Below are 15,697 nucleotides of genomic sequence, written 5' to 3' on the forward strand. Positions count from 1 at the left end.
TTCTTATGGCTGAGTAGTATTCCATAGTATATATATACCAAAGCTTTTTAATCCACTCGTCCACTGATGGACACTTGGGATGTTTCCAGACCTTCGCTATTGTGAACAATACTGCCATAAACATGGGGGTGAATATCTTCTTTTCAAACAGTGCTATGGTGTTCTTGGGGTATATTCCTAACAGTCGTATAGCTGGGTCAAAAGGCAGTTCGAGGCCCTGGCCGGTTGGCTCAGCGGTAGAGCGTCGGCCTAGCGTGCGGAGGACCCGGGTTCGATTCCCGGCCAGGGCACACAGGAGAAGCGCCCATTTGCTTCTCCACCCCTCCGCCGCACTTTCCTCTCTGTCTCTCTCTTCCCCTCCCGCAGCCAAGGCTCCATTGGAGCAAAGATGGCCCGGGCGCTGGGGATGGCTCTGTGGCCTCTGCCCCAGGCGCTAGAGTGGCTCTGGTCGCAATATGGCGACGCCCAAGATGGGCAGAGCATCGCCCCCTGGTGGGCAGAGCATCGCCCCCTGGTGGGCGTGCCGGGTGGATCCCGGTCGGGCGCATGCGGGAGTCTGTCTAACTGTCTCTCCCCGTTTCCAGCTTCAGAAAAATGGAAAAAAAAAAAAAAAAGGCAGTTCGATTTTTAATTTCTTGAGGAATCTCCATACTGTTTTCCACAGTGGCTACACCACTCTGCATTCCCACCAGCAGTGCATGAAGCTTCCCTTTTCTCCACATCCTCGCCAGCACTTATTCTGTGTTGTTTTGTTGATGAGCGCCATTCTGACTGGTGTGAGGTGATATCTCATTGTGGCTTTAATTTGCATTTCTCTAATCATTAGTGATGTTGAGCTTTTTTTCATATGCCTATTGGCCATCTGTATGTCCCCTTTGGAGAAGTGTCTATTCATTTCTTTTTCCCATTTTTGGATTGGATTGTTTGTCTTCCTGGTATTAAGTTTTACAAGTTCTTTATAAATTTTGGTTATTAACCCTTTATCAGATCCATTGTAAAATATATTCTCCCATTGTGTAGTTTGTCTTTTTATTCTGTTCTTATTGTCTTTAGCTGTGCAGAGCTTTTTAGTTTGATATAGTCCCATTTGTTTATCCTGTTTTTTATTTCACTTGCCCGTGGAGATAAATCAGCAAATATATGGCTCCTAGAGATGTCGGAGAGTTTACTGCCTATGTTTTCTTCTAAGATGTTTATGGTTTCACTGCTTACATTTAAGTGTTTTATCCATTTTGAGTTTATTTTTGTGAATGGTGTAAGCTGGTGGTCTAGTTTCATTTTTTTGCAGGTAGCTGTCCAATTTTCCCAAACCATTTGTTGAAGAGGCTGTCTTTACTCCAATGTATGCTGTTACCTCCTTTGTCAAATATCAGTTGTCCATAAAAGTGTGGGTTTATTTCTGGGTTCTCAGTTCTGTTCCATTGATCTATATGCCTGTCCTTATGCCAGTACCAGGCAGTTTTGAGTACAATGGCCTTATAATATAACTTGATATCCGGAAGTGTGATACCTCCCGCTTTATTCTTCCTTTTTAAGATTGCTGAGGCTATTCGTGATCTTTTTTGTTCCATATAAATTTTTGGAATATGTGTTCTATATCTTTGAAGTAAGTCATTGGTATTTTAATCGGTATTGCATTGAATTTATAAATTGCTTTGGGTAATATAGACATTTTAATGATGTTTATTCTTCCTAACCATGAGCATGGTATATGCTTCCACTTGTTTGTATCTTCCCTGATTTCTTTTATCAATGTTTTATAATTTTCCAAGTACAAGTCTTTAATCTCCCTGGTAAAATTTATTCCTAGGAACTTTATTTTTTTGGTTGCAATGGTAAAGGGGATTGATTCCTTGATTTCTCTTTCTGACAGTTCATTGTTAGTGTATAAAAACGCCTCTGATTTCTGAATATTAATTTTATATTCTGCCACCTTGCTGAATTCATTTATCAGGTCTAGTAGATCTTTTGACTGCGACTTTAGGGTTTTCTATATATAATATCACATCATCTGCAAATAATGATAGTTTTACTTCTTCTTTTCCAATTTTGATGTCTTTTATTTCTTTTTCTTGTCTGATTGCTGTGGCTAGGACTTCCAGAACTATGTTGAATAAGAGTGTTGAAAGGGGGCACCGCTGACTTGTTCCTGATTTTATGGGGATTGCTTTTAATTTTTGCCCATTGAGTATGATGTTGGCTGTAGGTTTGTCATAGATGGCCTTTATCATGTTGAGGTATGTTCCCTGTATTCCCACTTTGCTGAGAGTTTTGATCATGAATGGGTGCTGGATTTTATCAAATGCTTTTTCTGAATCTATTAAAATTATCATGTGGGACTCTTCAACCAAGGAACACTGAAGAAGCCACACTGAGACTGGTAGGAAAAGTGGAAATGCGGAAAAGCAGAGAGGGCTGCCCAGCTCCCCAGAGCGAACAGCACCAGGGAGAGACTCGCGTGGCAGGAAGTGAGTTTAGCAGAGGAGAAAGGGTCCTGAGCCCCAGGAACAAAGCCCCAGCCTGCAGCCCCAGAGCCCAGAAGAGGCGTAAGGACAGTATTTAGCTGGAAACAAGTCAGGATACTGTTTGTGAGAAAGAGTCTGATTTCTCAGAACCAGGATCCTTCTTAAAGGGACCGCGCAGAACACCTCTCTCACAACCACTCACCCGGGGCTCCAGGGGATGGGGGGGAGAGAGGAGAGGACCAGAGTAACAGGAAGAGAGTGTAATCTAGGAGGCACAGGGAGAAACATTTTGGGAGATAGCCACCCTAACCCCTGGGACGAGTCACTCCCCAAAGCTGAAGTGAATAACCCCCCCGAAAACAGCAATACCAGTGAAGGGAAGCAGGAGAGCAGCCAAACAAGCTCCCCCATGGCACTCAGAGCAGAGTCGCATAGAAGGAGGGAGCTTTTGGGTCTACAGTAGCGAATCTTAGGGTCCGAGCTGCAAAACCCCCACCCACGCGGCTGAGGGCACGCCGGAGGGCGGGCGGCAGCGGGAGACAAAAGCGTGGTTCTGCTAGCAGGGGCGGAAGCCGGCTGGCCACCACTCGGCTCAGGTGTGAGCTAAATCTTGCCTGGCTGGGGAGAAGGGGGTGTGCAAAAGTGGTCAAGCTCAGCTGCCGGCAGCCTGTAATCCAGCCTGTGGGAGAAGGGTGGGAACCCCAGAAAGGGTGGAGACCAGCCCCTGAGCAAGGGCAGAGGAGCACAGCCTTGCCCCACCCGTGTAACACAGGCTTGCGGTCTGACTTGGTATCTGGCTCCTCCCACGAGGGTGGAGCCAAAAGGCCAGAAGAGGTGGAGTTCCACTACTGAGCTCAGCTTGGGCACGCAGTCCTGCCCGGCGGTAGAGCCAAGGCTAGCAGCTGTTCCTCGAGTGGGCTCCTCCTGTAAGGGCAGGGCGAAAGCCCGAAAACAGGCAGAGACCCGCAGCTGAGCAAAGGTGCACGCCAGTGCCCTCAGGACAGAGCATAACGTCACACACGGGGGCGGGGCAAAGCCCAAGGCCACCAACGCTTGTGCACCCGAGCACGTGATCACAGCCACTCCTGTGAAGAAAATGCGGAGGCAGAGAAATACAACACAAATAAACCAAGAGAAATCCCCAGAAAAGGACCTAAGTGAATCAGATATAACCAAATTACAAGATGCAGAGTTTAAAATAATGATTGTTAGGATGCTCAAAGATATTAGAACAACCATAGATGGCCATTACGAAAACCAAAATAAAGAGATAACAAATATAAAAAAGGACATTGAAATAATAAAAAAGAATCAGTCAGAAATGACAAATACAATATCTGAAATAAAGAATACAATGGAAGGAATGAAAAGCAGGATGGATGAAGCAGAGAATCGAATCACTGAGTTAGAGGACATGATAAATAAAGGCACGGAAGCAGAGCAGAAAAAAGAAAAGAGACTCAAAAAGTCTGAGGAAACTCTAAGAGAGCTCTGTGACAACATGAAGAGAAATAACATCCACATCATTGGGGTTCCTAAAGAAGAAGAGAAAGAACAAGGGATAGAGACTTTGTTCAAACATATTATAGCGGAAAACTTCCCCCAATTAAGGCAGGAAAACATTTCACATGTTCAGGAAGCACAGAGAACTCCATTAAAGAGAAACCCAAAGAAACCAACAACAAGACACATCATAATTAAAATACCAATGCTAAATAATAAAAAGAAAATATTAAAAGCTGCTACAGAAAAAAAGACTATCACCTACAAAGGAGCCCCCATAAGGATGACTTCTGACTTCTCAACAGAAACACTTGAGGTCAGAAGGGAATGGCAAGGAATATTCAAAGTAATGCAGAACAAGAACCTACAACCAAGACTACTTTATCCAGCAAGACTATCATTTAAAATTGAAGGAGAAATAAAAAGCTTTACAGACAAAAAAAACCTCAAGGAATTCACTGCAACCAAACCAAGGCTGCAAGAAATGCTAAGGGACCTGTTGTAAACAGATCAAAGGAAAAAAAGAATATAGCAAAAGAGGAATCCAGTTTTAAAGAAAAAAAAATGGCAATAAACAATTACATATCAGTAATAACCTTAAATGTTAATGGATTAAATGATCTGATCAAGAGACATAGGGTAGCTGCGTGGATAAGAAAACAGGACCCATACATATGCTGTCTACAAGAGACACACCTTAAAAAAAAAGATGCACACAGACTGAAGATAAAAGGATGGAAAAAAAATATTTCACGCAAATAGAAATGAAAAAAAAGCTGGGGTAGCAATACTTATATCAGACAAAATGGACTTTAAAACAAAGACCATAGTTAGAGATAAAGAAGGTCACTACATAATGATAAAGGGAGCAGTCCAAAAGGAAGATATAACCATTATAAATATCTACGCACCTAATATAGGAGCACCTAAATACATAAAGCAGACTTTGATGGACTTAAAGGGCGAGATCAACAGCAATACTATAATAGTAGGGGATTTCAATGCCCCACTCACATCACTAGATAAATCCTCAAGAAAGAAAATTAACAAAGAAACAGCAGACATAAAGGACATATTAGATCAACTCGATTTAATAGATATCTTCAGAACCTTTCACCGTAAAACAAGCAGAATATACATTCTTCTCAAGTGCTCATTGTACATTCTCTAGAATAGACCGCATGTTAGGGCACAAAAGTGGTCTCAACAAATTTAAGAAGATTGAAATCATATCGAGCACTTTCTCTGATCACAATGGCATGAAACTAGAAATCAACCACAATAGAAAAATTGAAAAACATTCAAACACTTGGAAACTAAATAGCACGTTATTAAATAATGAATGGGTTAACATTGAGATCAAAGAAGAAATTAAAAAATTCCTAGAAACGAACGATAATGAGCATACATCAACTCAAAATTTATGGGACACAGCAAAAGCAGTCCTGAGAGGGAAGTTTATAGCATTACAGGCATACCTCAAGAAGCTAGAAAAAGCTCAAATAAACAGCTTAACCGTGCATCTAAAAGAACTAGAAAAAGAACAGCAAGTAAAGCCCAGAGCTAGTAGAAGGAAGGAAATAATAAAGATCAGAGCAGAAATAAATGACATAGAGGCTAAAGAAACAGTACAGAGGATCAATGAAACCAGGAGCTGGTTCTTTGAAAAGTTAAACAAGATCGATGCACCTTTAACCAGACTCACCAAGAAAAAAAGAGACAGGACTCAAATAAATAAAATTAGAAACGAGAGTGGAGAAATAACAACTGACACAACAGAAATACAAAATATTGTAAGAAAATACTATGAAGAGCTGTATGCCAAAAAACTAGACAACCTAGATGAAATGGACAAATTCCTTGAATCATATAATCTTCCAAAAATCAATCTGGAAGAATCAGAAAACCTAAACAGACCAATTACAACAAATGCGATTGAAACAGCTATCAAAAAACTCCCCAAAAAGAAAAGTCCTGGGCCTCATGGCTTCACAAGTGAATTCTACCAAATATTCAAAGAAGAACTAACTCCTATCCTTCTCAAGCTATTTCAAAAAATTCAAGAGGAAGGAAGACTTCCAAACTCCTTTTATGAGGTGAGCATAATTCTGATTCCAAAACCAGGCAAAGACAACACACAAAAAGAAAATTATAGGCCAATATCCCTGATGAACTTAGATGCAAAAATCCTCAACAAAATATTAGCACACAGGATCCAGCAATATAGGAAAAAAATCATACACCATGATCAAGTGGGATTTATTCTTGGGAAGCAAGGCTGGTACAACATTCACAAATCAATCAATGTGATTCATCACATAAACAAAAGAAAGGAGAAAAACCACATGACAATTTCAATAGATGCAGAAAAAGCATTTGATAAAGTCCAGCACCCATTCATGATCAAAACTCTCAGCAAAGTGGGAATACAGGGAACATACCTCAACATGATAAAGGCCATCTATGACAAACCTACAGCCAACATCATACTCAATGGGAAAAAATTAAAAGCAATCCCCTTAAGATCAGGAACAAGGCAGGAGTGCACCCTTTCAACACTCTTATTCAACATAGTTCTGGAAGTCCTAGCCACAGCAATCAGACAAGAAAAAGAAATAAAAGGCATCCGAATTGGAAAAGAAGAAGTAAAACTGTCATTATTTGCAGATGATATAATATTGTATATAGAAAACCCTAAAGTCTCAGTCAAAAAACTATTAGACCTGATAAATGAATTCGGCAAGGTGGCAGGATATAAAATCAATAGTCAGAAATCAGAGGCATTTTTATACACTAATAATGAACTGTCAGAAAGAGAAATAAAAAAATCAATCCCCTTTACCATTGCAACCAAAAAAATTAAGTACCTAGGAATAAATCTAACCAAGAAGATTAAAGACTTGTACTCGGAAAATTATAAAACATTGATAAAAGAAATCAGGGAAGATACGAATAAGTGGAGGCATATACCGTGCTCATGGTTAGGAAGAATAAACATCATTAAAATGTCTATATTACCCAAAGCAATTTATAAATTCAATGCAATACCGATTAAAATACCAATGACTTACTTCAAAGATATAGAACACATATTCCAAAAATTTATATGGAACAAAAAGAGAACACAAATAGCCTCAGCAATCTTGAAAAGGAAGAATAAAGCGGGAGGTATCACACTTCCGGATATCAAGTTATATTATAAGGCCATTGTACTCAAAACAGCATGGTACTGGCATAAGAACAGGCACATAGATCAATGGAACAGAACAGAGAACCCAGAAATAAACCCACAGCTCTATGGACAACTGATATTTGACAAAGGAGGTAAGAAAATACAATGGAGTAAAGACAGTCTCTTTAACAAATGGTGTTGGGAAAATTGGACAGCTACCTGCAAAAAAATGAAACTAGACCACCAACTTACACCACTCACAAAAATAAACTCAAAATGGATAAAATACTTAAATGTAAGACGTGAAACTATAAGCATCTTAGAAGAAAACATAGGCAGTAAGCTCTCCGACATCTCTAGGAGCAATATATTTGCTGATTTGTCTCCACTGGCAAGTGAAATAAAAGACAGGATAAACAAATGGGACTTTATCAAACTAAAAAGCTTCTGCACAGCTAAAGACAATAAGAACAGAATAAAAAGACAAACTATACAATGGGAGAATATATTTGACATTGCATCTGATAAGGGGTTAATAACCAAAATTTATAAAGAACTTGTAAAACTTAATACCAGGAAGACAAACAATCCAATCCAAAAATGGGAAAAAGAAATGAATAGACACTTCTCCAAAGAGGACACACAGATGGCCAATAGGCATATGAAAAAATGTTCAACATCACTAATGATTAGAGAAATGCAAATTAAAACCACAATGAAATATCACCTCACACCAGTCAGAATGGCACTCATCAATAAAACAACACAGAATAAGTGCTGGCGAGGATGTGGAGAAAAGGGAACCCTCCTGCACTGCTGGTGGGAATGCAGACTGGTGCAGCCACTGTGGAAAACAGTATGGAGATTCCTCAAGAAATTAAAAATCGAACTGCCTTTTGACCCAGCTATACCACTGTTAGGAATATACTCCAAGAACACCATAGCACTGTTTGAAAAGAAGAAATGCACCCCCATGTTTATTGCAGCATTGTTCACAATAGCAAAGATCTGGAAACAGCCCAAGTGTCCATCAGTGGACGAGTGAATTAAAAAGCTTTGGTATATATATACTATGGAATACTACTCAGCCATAAGAAATGATGACATTGGATTATTTACAATAACATGGATGGGCCTTGATAACATTATACTGAGTGAAAGAAGTAAATCAGAAAAAACTAAGAACTATATGATTCCAAACATAGGTGGGACATAAAGATGAGACTCAGAGACATGGACAACAGTGTTGGGGTTACAGGGTGGGGGGAGGAAAGGGAGGGGTTTGGGGGAGGGGAGGGGCACAAAGATCATGGCTTTTCAGCATTTGCCATATTCCCCCCTTAATCTATAGACAGGCAGCAAATATTTACTTATGGTGTTTCCACTATAAAGAACGCTGTCTTAGGGACAAATGCTGATGAACTATTTCAGCAGTTCCTCCTTCTTCAAAGACTTATATGTCAACATAGAGCTCCATGTTTCATAGGACATACTCAAGCTCACTCCATGCTCCCTGGAGCTTTAGCACAAGGGAATGCCCTTTTTTTTTTTTCTTTTTCTCTTTTCTTTTTTTTTTTTTTTTTGTTGTATTTTTTCTTTCCTTTATTTCTTTTTTGTATTTTTCTGAAGATGGAAATGGGGAGGCAGTCAGACAGACTCCCGCATGCGCCTGACCGGGATCCGCCTGGCATGGCTACGGGGGGGGGGGGGATGCTCTGCCCATCTGGGGTGTTGCTTTGTTGCAACCAGAGCCATTCTAGCGCCTGAGGCAGAGGCCATGGGGCCATCCTTAGTGCCCGGAGTGGCTTTGCTCTGGTGGAGCCTTGGCTGCGGGAGGGGAAGAGAGAGACAGAGAGGAAGGAGAGGGGGAGGGGTGTAGAAGTAGATGGGCGCTTCTTCTGTGTGCTCTGACTGGGAATCAAACCCGGGAATCCTGCACACCAGGCCAATGCTCTACCACTGAGCCAACCGGCCAGGACCTAGGAATGCCCTTGTTGAGCAAGCTACCCAAAAGAAAATTATATGGAGCAACCATGACAGACCGAGCAAGTCAGTCTCATACTATTCATCACCAGAACGCTGCAGCCCAGTGTAAACAGTTTCAACTTTCTCAGGAAGCAGCACGGCAGATTGGGAAATCCTGTCCAAGGGGTCCTATACTGCCCCTTCATTTGGAGTTAACCCTCAAGGACCCCTACCAGGACAACTTTGGCAGATGGATGTTACTCATATACCTTCATTTGGCAAACAGTCGTATGTCCACATGACAGTGGATACATATTCCGGATCTATAGTAGCCTCTGGCAGAACAGGAGAGGCTGCTAAGCATGTTATAGCTCATTGTCTGTATGCATTGTTCTATTATTGGATTTCCTAAACTGGCTAAACTGAAAATGCTCCTGTATATGGAGCAAAAGCATTTACTGTATTTTGTCATGCTTACAATCTTTAAAGTTAAGGTATTATTAAAGTGTACTCAGCAAACATTTTAAGGTCAATTAAAAAAAATTTAAAAGGGGGTAGGCATATCCTGGAACTCCTACAGGTCTACCATATCATGCTTCTTTCTTAAAAAAAAATAAAAAAATTTACATTTCTTTTGAATGCTGATGAACAGGAGACACCAAATCTTTTCACCTGCAAACTACTACCTTCTTTATTAGATCCAGCTAATAACACTGTTTTGTGTTTTTCCAAATAGCTCCAGATATATGGAAAAGATTTATATAGGTGGATGGGGATCCTCAAACCCCTCAGCGAGATCTTCTGAGCATGGCTTTTAAGATACCTAGAGGCAGAAAAAGCCCAATAGAGATCAGGGGAACTACTAGCTTTTAGGATACACCCTTAAAAGCTCCAATGCCCCAAAGGGGTCTCATAGGATGCCATCTGGGTCCTGCTTCAATAGTAGAAAGGAAGGTCATTGAGCTAAAGCCTGCCAGGCTTACAGGCCTCTGCTGTGAGGAAACAGGGACACTGGAAGGTAGGCTTCCCCCTCGCTCCTCTAAGGGAGGGTTCAGTCTCTTCCAGCCCTGCTCCAGCCACCTATGACCTAACCTTGCCCAGAATGCTGGGGTTAGCCACTGAAGGCTGAAGGTGCCCAGGGCTGTTGGCCCCATCTACGACACTGTGGACGAGCCTAGGGTATTCCTTCCAAGAAGCAGGTAAACTGATCTCATTTGCACAAGGGCTACTTAACGATGTTTTTCCTGAATAGTCAGGTTTTTTATTCTTCCCTCAAAGATCTCTGTTGTGGGTGTTGATAGTCCTATTTTCTGCTGCTTTGCTTAATATATAGTGTTTCCTTTATTCCTCCTACCTCAATGCCCCACTCATATTTCAGGCTGGGACCTACTCCTAATTTAGAGCTCTCTTTCCCCCTTTTGCCAACTTCTATTATGAATCTACCTTTGCCACCCAGCTTAGTGTATCCCAAGGTTCTCTTTACCATGCCACAGTCGCAGAGCTCCAGGAAAAAGCAACCTGGTCTCATCTCTCCAGGCAGAGGAGAACAGAAGCTCCATATCCACGCATGCTGCAAATGGCCTTTCCAGTCTACCTGAATCATTACCAGCTAGAAGCAGTGGTCATAGGGACTTGGACATGAGCTGCAAAGTATAGAATGGTGACAACAATTCCAGTGCCATGAGGACTTTTCCTGGATGCAGACTTTTCCTGGACTCCTGCTCCCTGTGACAGCTCCTAACAGACTGAACTGTGGTTGGGTTGCATTTTTCAGGGATTTGGCATGGTGATGGGGGCCAACTTGGACTTGGTGAACATGTTAAGGACACTACTCTTTTATGGATTCTTGCTGTATTGGCCAAGAGCTTGCTTAAAGGCTTTTAATCACGATAAAAAAATTAGAAGACTGGATAAAGAAGATGGGGCACATATACACCATGGTATACTATTCAGCTAGGAGAAATGATGACATCGGATCACTTACAGCAGAATGGTGGAATCTTGGTAACATTATGCGGAGTGTAATAAGTGAATCAGAAAAAAACAAGAACTGCAGGATTCCATACATTGGTGGGACATAAAAATGAGACTAAGAGACATGGACAGGCGTGGGGTGGTTACGGGGGATGGGGGGAGGGGATGAGGGAGAGGGGGAGGGGGAGGGGGAAGGGTACAAAGAAAACTGGATAGAGGGTGATGGAGGACGATCTCTCTTTGGGTGATGGGTATGCAACAGAACTAAATGACAAGATAACCTGGAAATGTTTTCTTTGAATATATGCACCCTGATTTATTGATGTCACCCCATTAAAATAAAAATTTATTTATAAAAAAAAAATTATCATATGGTTTTTCTCCTTCCTTTTGTTTATAGGATGAATCACATTGATTGATTTGCAAATATTGTACCAGGGATATTGACCTATAATTTTCTTTCTTTGTGTTGTCTTTGCCTGGTTTTGGAATCAGAATTATGCTTGCCTCATAAGAGGAGCTTGGATGTCTTCCTTCCTCTTGAATTTTTTGAAACAGTTTGAGAAGGATAGGAGTTAGTTTTTCTTTGAAATTTGGTAGAATTCACTTGTGAAGCCATGAGGCCCAGGACTTTTCTTTTTTGGGAGTTTTTTGATAATTGTTTTAATCTCATTTGTTGTAATTCGTCTGTTTAGGTTGTCTGATTCTTCCAGATTGAGTTTTGGAAGATTATATGTTTCAAGGAATTTGTACATTTCATCTAGGTTGTCTAGTTTTTTGGCATACAGCTCTTCATAGTATTTTCTTACAATATTTTGTATTTCTGTTGTGTCAGTTGTTATTTCTCCACTCTCATTTCTAATTTTATTTATGTGAGTCCTCTCTCTTTTTTTCTTGGTGAGTCTAAAGGTTCATCGATCTTGTTTAACTTTTCAAAGAACCAGCTCCTGATTTCATTGGTTCTCTGTATTGTTTCTTTAGCCTCTATGTCATTTATTTCTGCTCTGAACTTCATTATTTCCTTTCTTCTACTACCTCTGGGCTTTACTTGCTGTTCTTTTTCTAGTTCTTTTAGACGTAGGGTCAAGTGGTTTATTTGAACTTTTTCTAGCTTCTTGAGTTATGCCTGTAATCCTATGAACTTCCCTCTCAGGACTGCTTTTGCGATGTCCCATAAATTTTGAGTTGATGTATGCTCATTATTGTTCGTTTCTAGGAATTTTTTAATTTCTTCTTTGATCTCATTGTTTACCCATTCGTTATTTAATAACATGCTATTTAGTTTCCAAGTGTTTGAGTATTTTTTAGTTTTTCTGTTGTGGTTGATTTCTAGTTTCATGCCATTGTGATCAGAGAAAGTGCTCGATATGATTTCAATCTTCTTAAATTTGTTGAGACCGCTTTTGTGCCTTAACATGTGGTCTATTGTAGAGAATGTACCATGAGCACTTGAAAAGAATATATATTCTGCTGTTTTAGGGTGAAAGGTTCTGAAGATATCTATTATATCGAGTTGATCTAGTATGTCCTTTAAGTCTGCTGTTTCTTTGTTAATTTTCTTTCTTGAGGATTTATCTAGTGATGTGAGTGGGGTATTGAAATCCCCTACTATTATAGTATTGCTGTTGATCTCGCCCTTTAAGTCCATCAAAGTCTGCTTTATATATTTAGGTGCTCCTATCTTAGGTGCATAGATATTTATAACGGTTATATCTTCCTGTTGATTTCTCCCTCTATCATTATGTAGTGACCTTCTTTATTTCTAACTATAGTCTTTGTTTTAAAGTCCATTTTGTCTGATATAAGTATTGCTACCCCAGCTTTTTTTCATTTCCATTTGCATGAAATATTTTTTTCCATCCTTTTATCTTCAGTCTATGTGCATCTTTTGTTTTAAGGTGTGTCTCTTGTAGACAGCATATGTATGGGTCCAGTTTTCTTATCCACGAAGCTACCTTATGTCTTTTGATCAGATCATTTAAGCCATTTACATTTAAGGTTATTATTGATATGTAACTGTTTATTGCCATTTTATTCTTTAAAGCTGTATTCCTCTTTTGCTATATTCTTTTTCTCCTTTAATCTGTTTACAACAGGCCCCTTAGCATTTTTTCCAGCCTTGGTTTGGCTGTAGTTTTCCTTGAGTAGAATTCCTTGAGGTTTTTTTTTTTTTTGGAAAGCTTTTTATTTCTCCTTCGATATTAAATGATAATCTTGCTGGATAAAGTAGTCTTGGTTGTAGGTTCTTGTTCTGCATTACTTTGAATATTTCTTGCCATTCCCTTCTGGCCTCAAGTGTTTCTGTTGAGAAGTCAGAAGTCATCCTTATGGGGGCTCCTTTGTAGGTGATAGTCTTTTTTTTCTCTAGCAGCTTTTAATATTTTCTCTATATCACTTAGCTTTGGTATTTTAATTATGATGTGTCTTGGTGTTGATTTCTTTGGGTTTCTCTTTAATGGAGTTTTCTGTGCTTCTTGAACATGTGAGATGTTTTCCTGCCTTAATTGAGGGAAGTTTTCTGCTATGATATGCTTGAACAAAGTCTCTATCCCTTGTTCTTTCTCTTCTTCTTCAGGAACCCCTATGATGCGGTTGTTATTTCTCTTCATGTTGTCACAGAGCTCTCTTAGAGTTTCCTCAGACTTTTTGAGTCTCTTTTTTTTTCTGCTCTGCTTCTTTGCCTTTATTTATCGTGTCCTATAACTCGCTAATTTAATTCTCAGCTTCATCCATCCTGCTTTTAATTCCTTCCATTGTGTTCTTCATTTCTGATATTATATTTGTCATTTCTGACTGATTCTTTTTTATTATTTCAATGTCCTTTTTTATATTTGCTATCTCTTTACTTAGGTGTTCGTAATGACTGTCTATTGTTATTCTAATATTTTTGATCATCCTAACAATCGTTAGTTTAAACTCTGCATCTGGTAATTTGGTTATATCTGACTCATTCAGGTCCTTTTCTGGGATTTTTCTTGACTCATTTGTGTTGTATTTCTTTGCCTTCTCATTTTCTCTGTGTAAAAGAAGGTTTTGGCCCCTGGAGTCCACTGGGTGTGGCCTCTGTGTTCCCTAGGTATGGTCTGTCTGCAGGCCCACCAACCCCTCTGCTATTGCTGCCTAGGTGCCTGCCCACTGGGGCTGTTGCTGTGGTTTCTGCCTCTCCTTCACGAGAGTGGCTGTGATTACGTGCTCGGGTGTACAAGCCTTGGTGGCCTTGGCCTTTTCCCCGTCCCTGTGGGTGGCATTATGCTCGGCCCTCAGGGAAGTAGTGAGCACCTTTGCTCAGCTGCAGGTCTCTGCCTGTTTCTGGGCTTTCACCCCGGCCCTTGCAGGAGGAGCCCACTCATGGGACAGCTGCAAGCCTTGGTCCCACAGGCCAGACGGGACTGCGTGCCCACGCTCAGTAGTGGGACTCTGCCTGTTCTGAGTTTTTGGCTTCACCCCCACGGGAGGAGCCGGCTCCCAAGTCAGGCCACAAGTCTCAGTTCCACAGGCGGGGCAAGGCTGTGCTCCTGCGCCCTTGCTCAAGGGCAGGTCTCCACCCCTTCTGGGGTTCCTGCCCTTCTCCTGCAGGCTGGATTACAGGCTGAAGGCAGCTGGGCTTGACCGCTTTTGCATGCCTACTCCTTCCCAGCCGGGCAAGACTGAGCTCACACGTGAGCCCAGTGGCAGCCAGCAGGCTTCCGCCCCTGCCGACAGAACCGCGCCTATGCTTCTCACCGCCGCCCACCCTCCAGCGAGCCCTCAGCCATGTGGGGTGCAGGTGCTGCAGCTCAGACCCTAACACTCACTACTGTAGACCCAAAATCTCCCTCCTTCTAAGTGACTCTGGTCTAAGTACCATGAGAGAGCTTGTTTGGCTGCTTCCCTTTGCTGGTATTGCTGTTTCCAGGGGAAATATTCCCTTCAGTTTTGGGGAGTGACTTTTCCCAGGGATTAGGGTGGCTGTCTCCCAAAATGTTTCTCCTTGTGTTTCCTAGATTACACTCTCTTCCTGCCACTCTGGTCCTCTCCTCTCTCCCCGTCCCCCAGAGTCCCAGGTGAGTGGTTGTGAGAGAGGTTTTCTGTGAGATCCCTTTAAGAAGAATCCTGGGTCTGAGAAATCAGTCTCTTTCTCACAAACAGTATCCTGGCTTGTTTCCAGCCAAATACTGTCCATATGCCTCTTCTAGGCTCTGGGGCTGCAGGCTGGGGCTTTCTTCCTGGGGCTCAGGACCCTCCCCTCTGCTAAACTCACTTCCCGCCACACGAGTCTCTCCCGGCTGCCATTTGCTCTGGGGTGCTGAGCAGCCCTCTCTGCGTTTCCACTTTTCCTACCAGTCTCGGTGTGGCTTCTTCAGTGTTCCTTGGTTGAAGAGTCCTCTTAGTTTAGTCCAAAGTTGGTTTTTCCAGATGATAGTTCTTAAAATTAGTTTGTAATCCACTTTGGTTCTGGGAAGTGGATGTTGGTATGTCCACCTACTCCAGCGCCATCTTGTCTTCCTTTATTAATATTTTAAAACCTTTTTATAACATAATCTAGTAGTGTGTACCTCTTTTATTGTTATTTAAGTATTAAATGCATAAAATGATAAACTATCTTTCAGTATATTGTTTTTTGTACTTAAAACAATCA

The sequence above is a fragment of the Saccopteryx leptura genome, chromosome 5 (assembly GCF_036850995.1).
Source record: "Saccopteryx leptura isolate mSacLep1 chromosome 5, mSacLep1_pri_phased_curated, whole genome shotgun sequence".
In the NCBI taxonomy this organism is placed as follows: domain Eukaryota; kingdom Metazoa; phylum Chordata; class Mammalia; order Chiroptera; family Emballonuridae; genus Saccopteryx; species Saccopteryx leptura.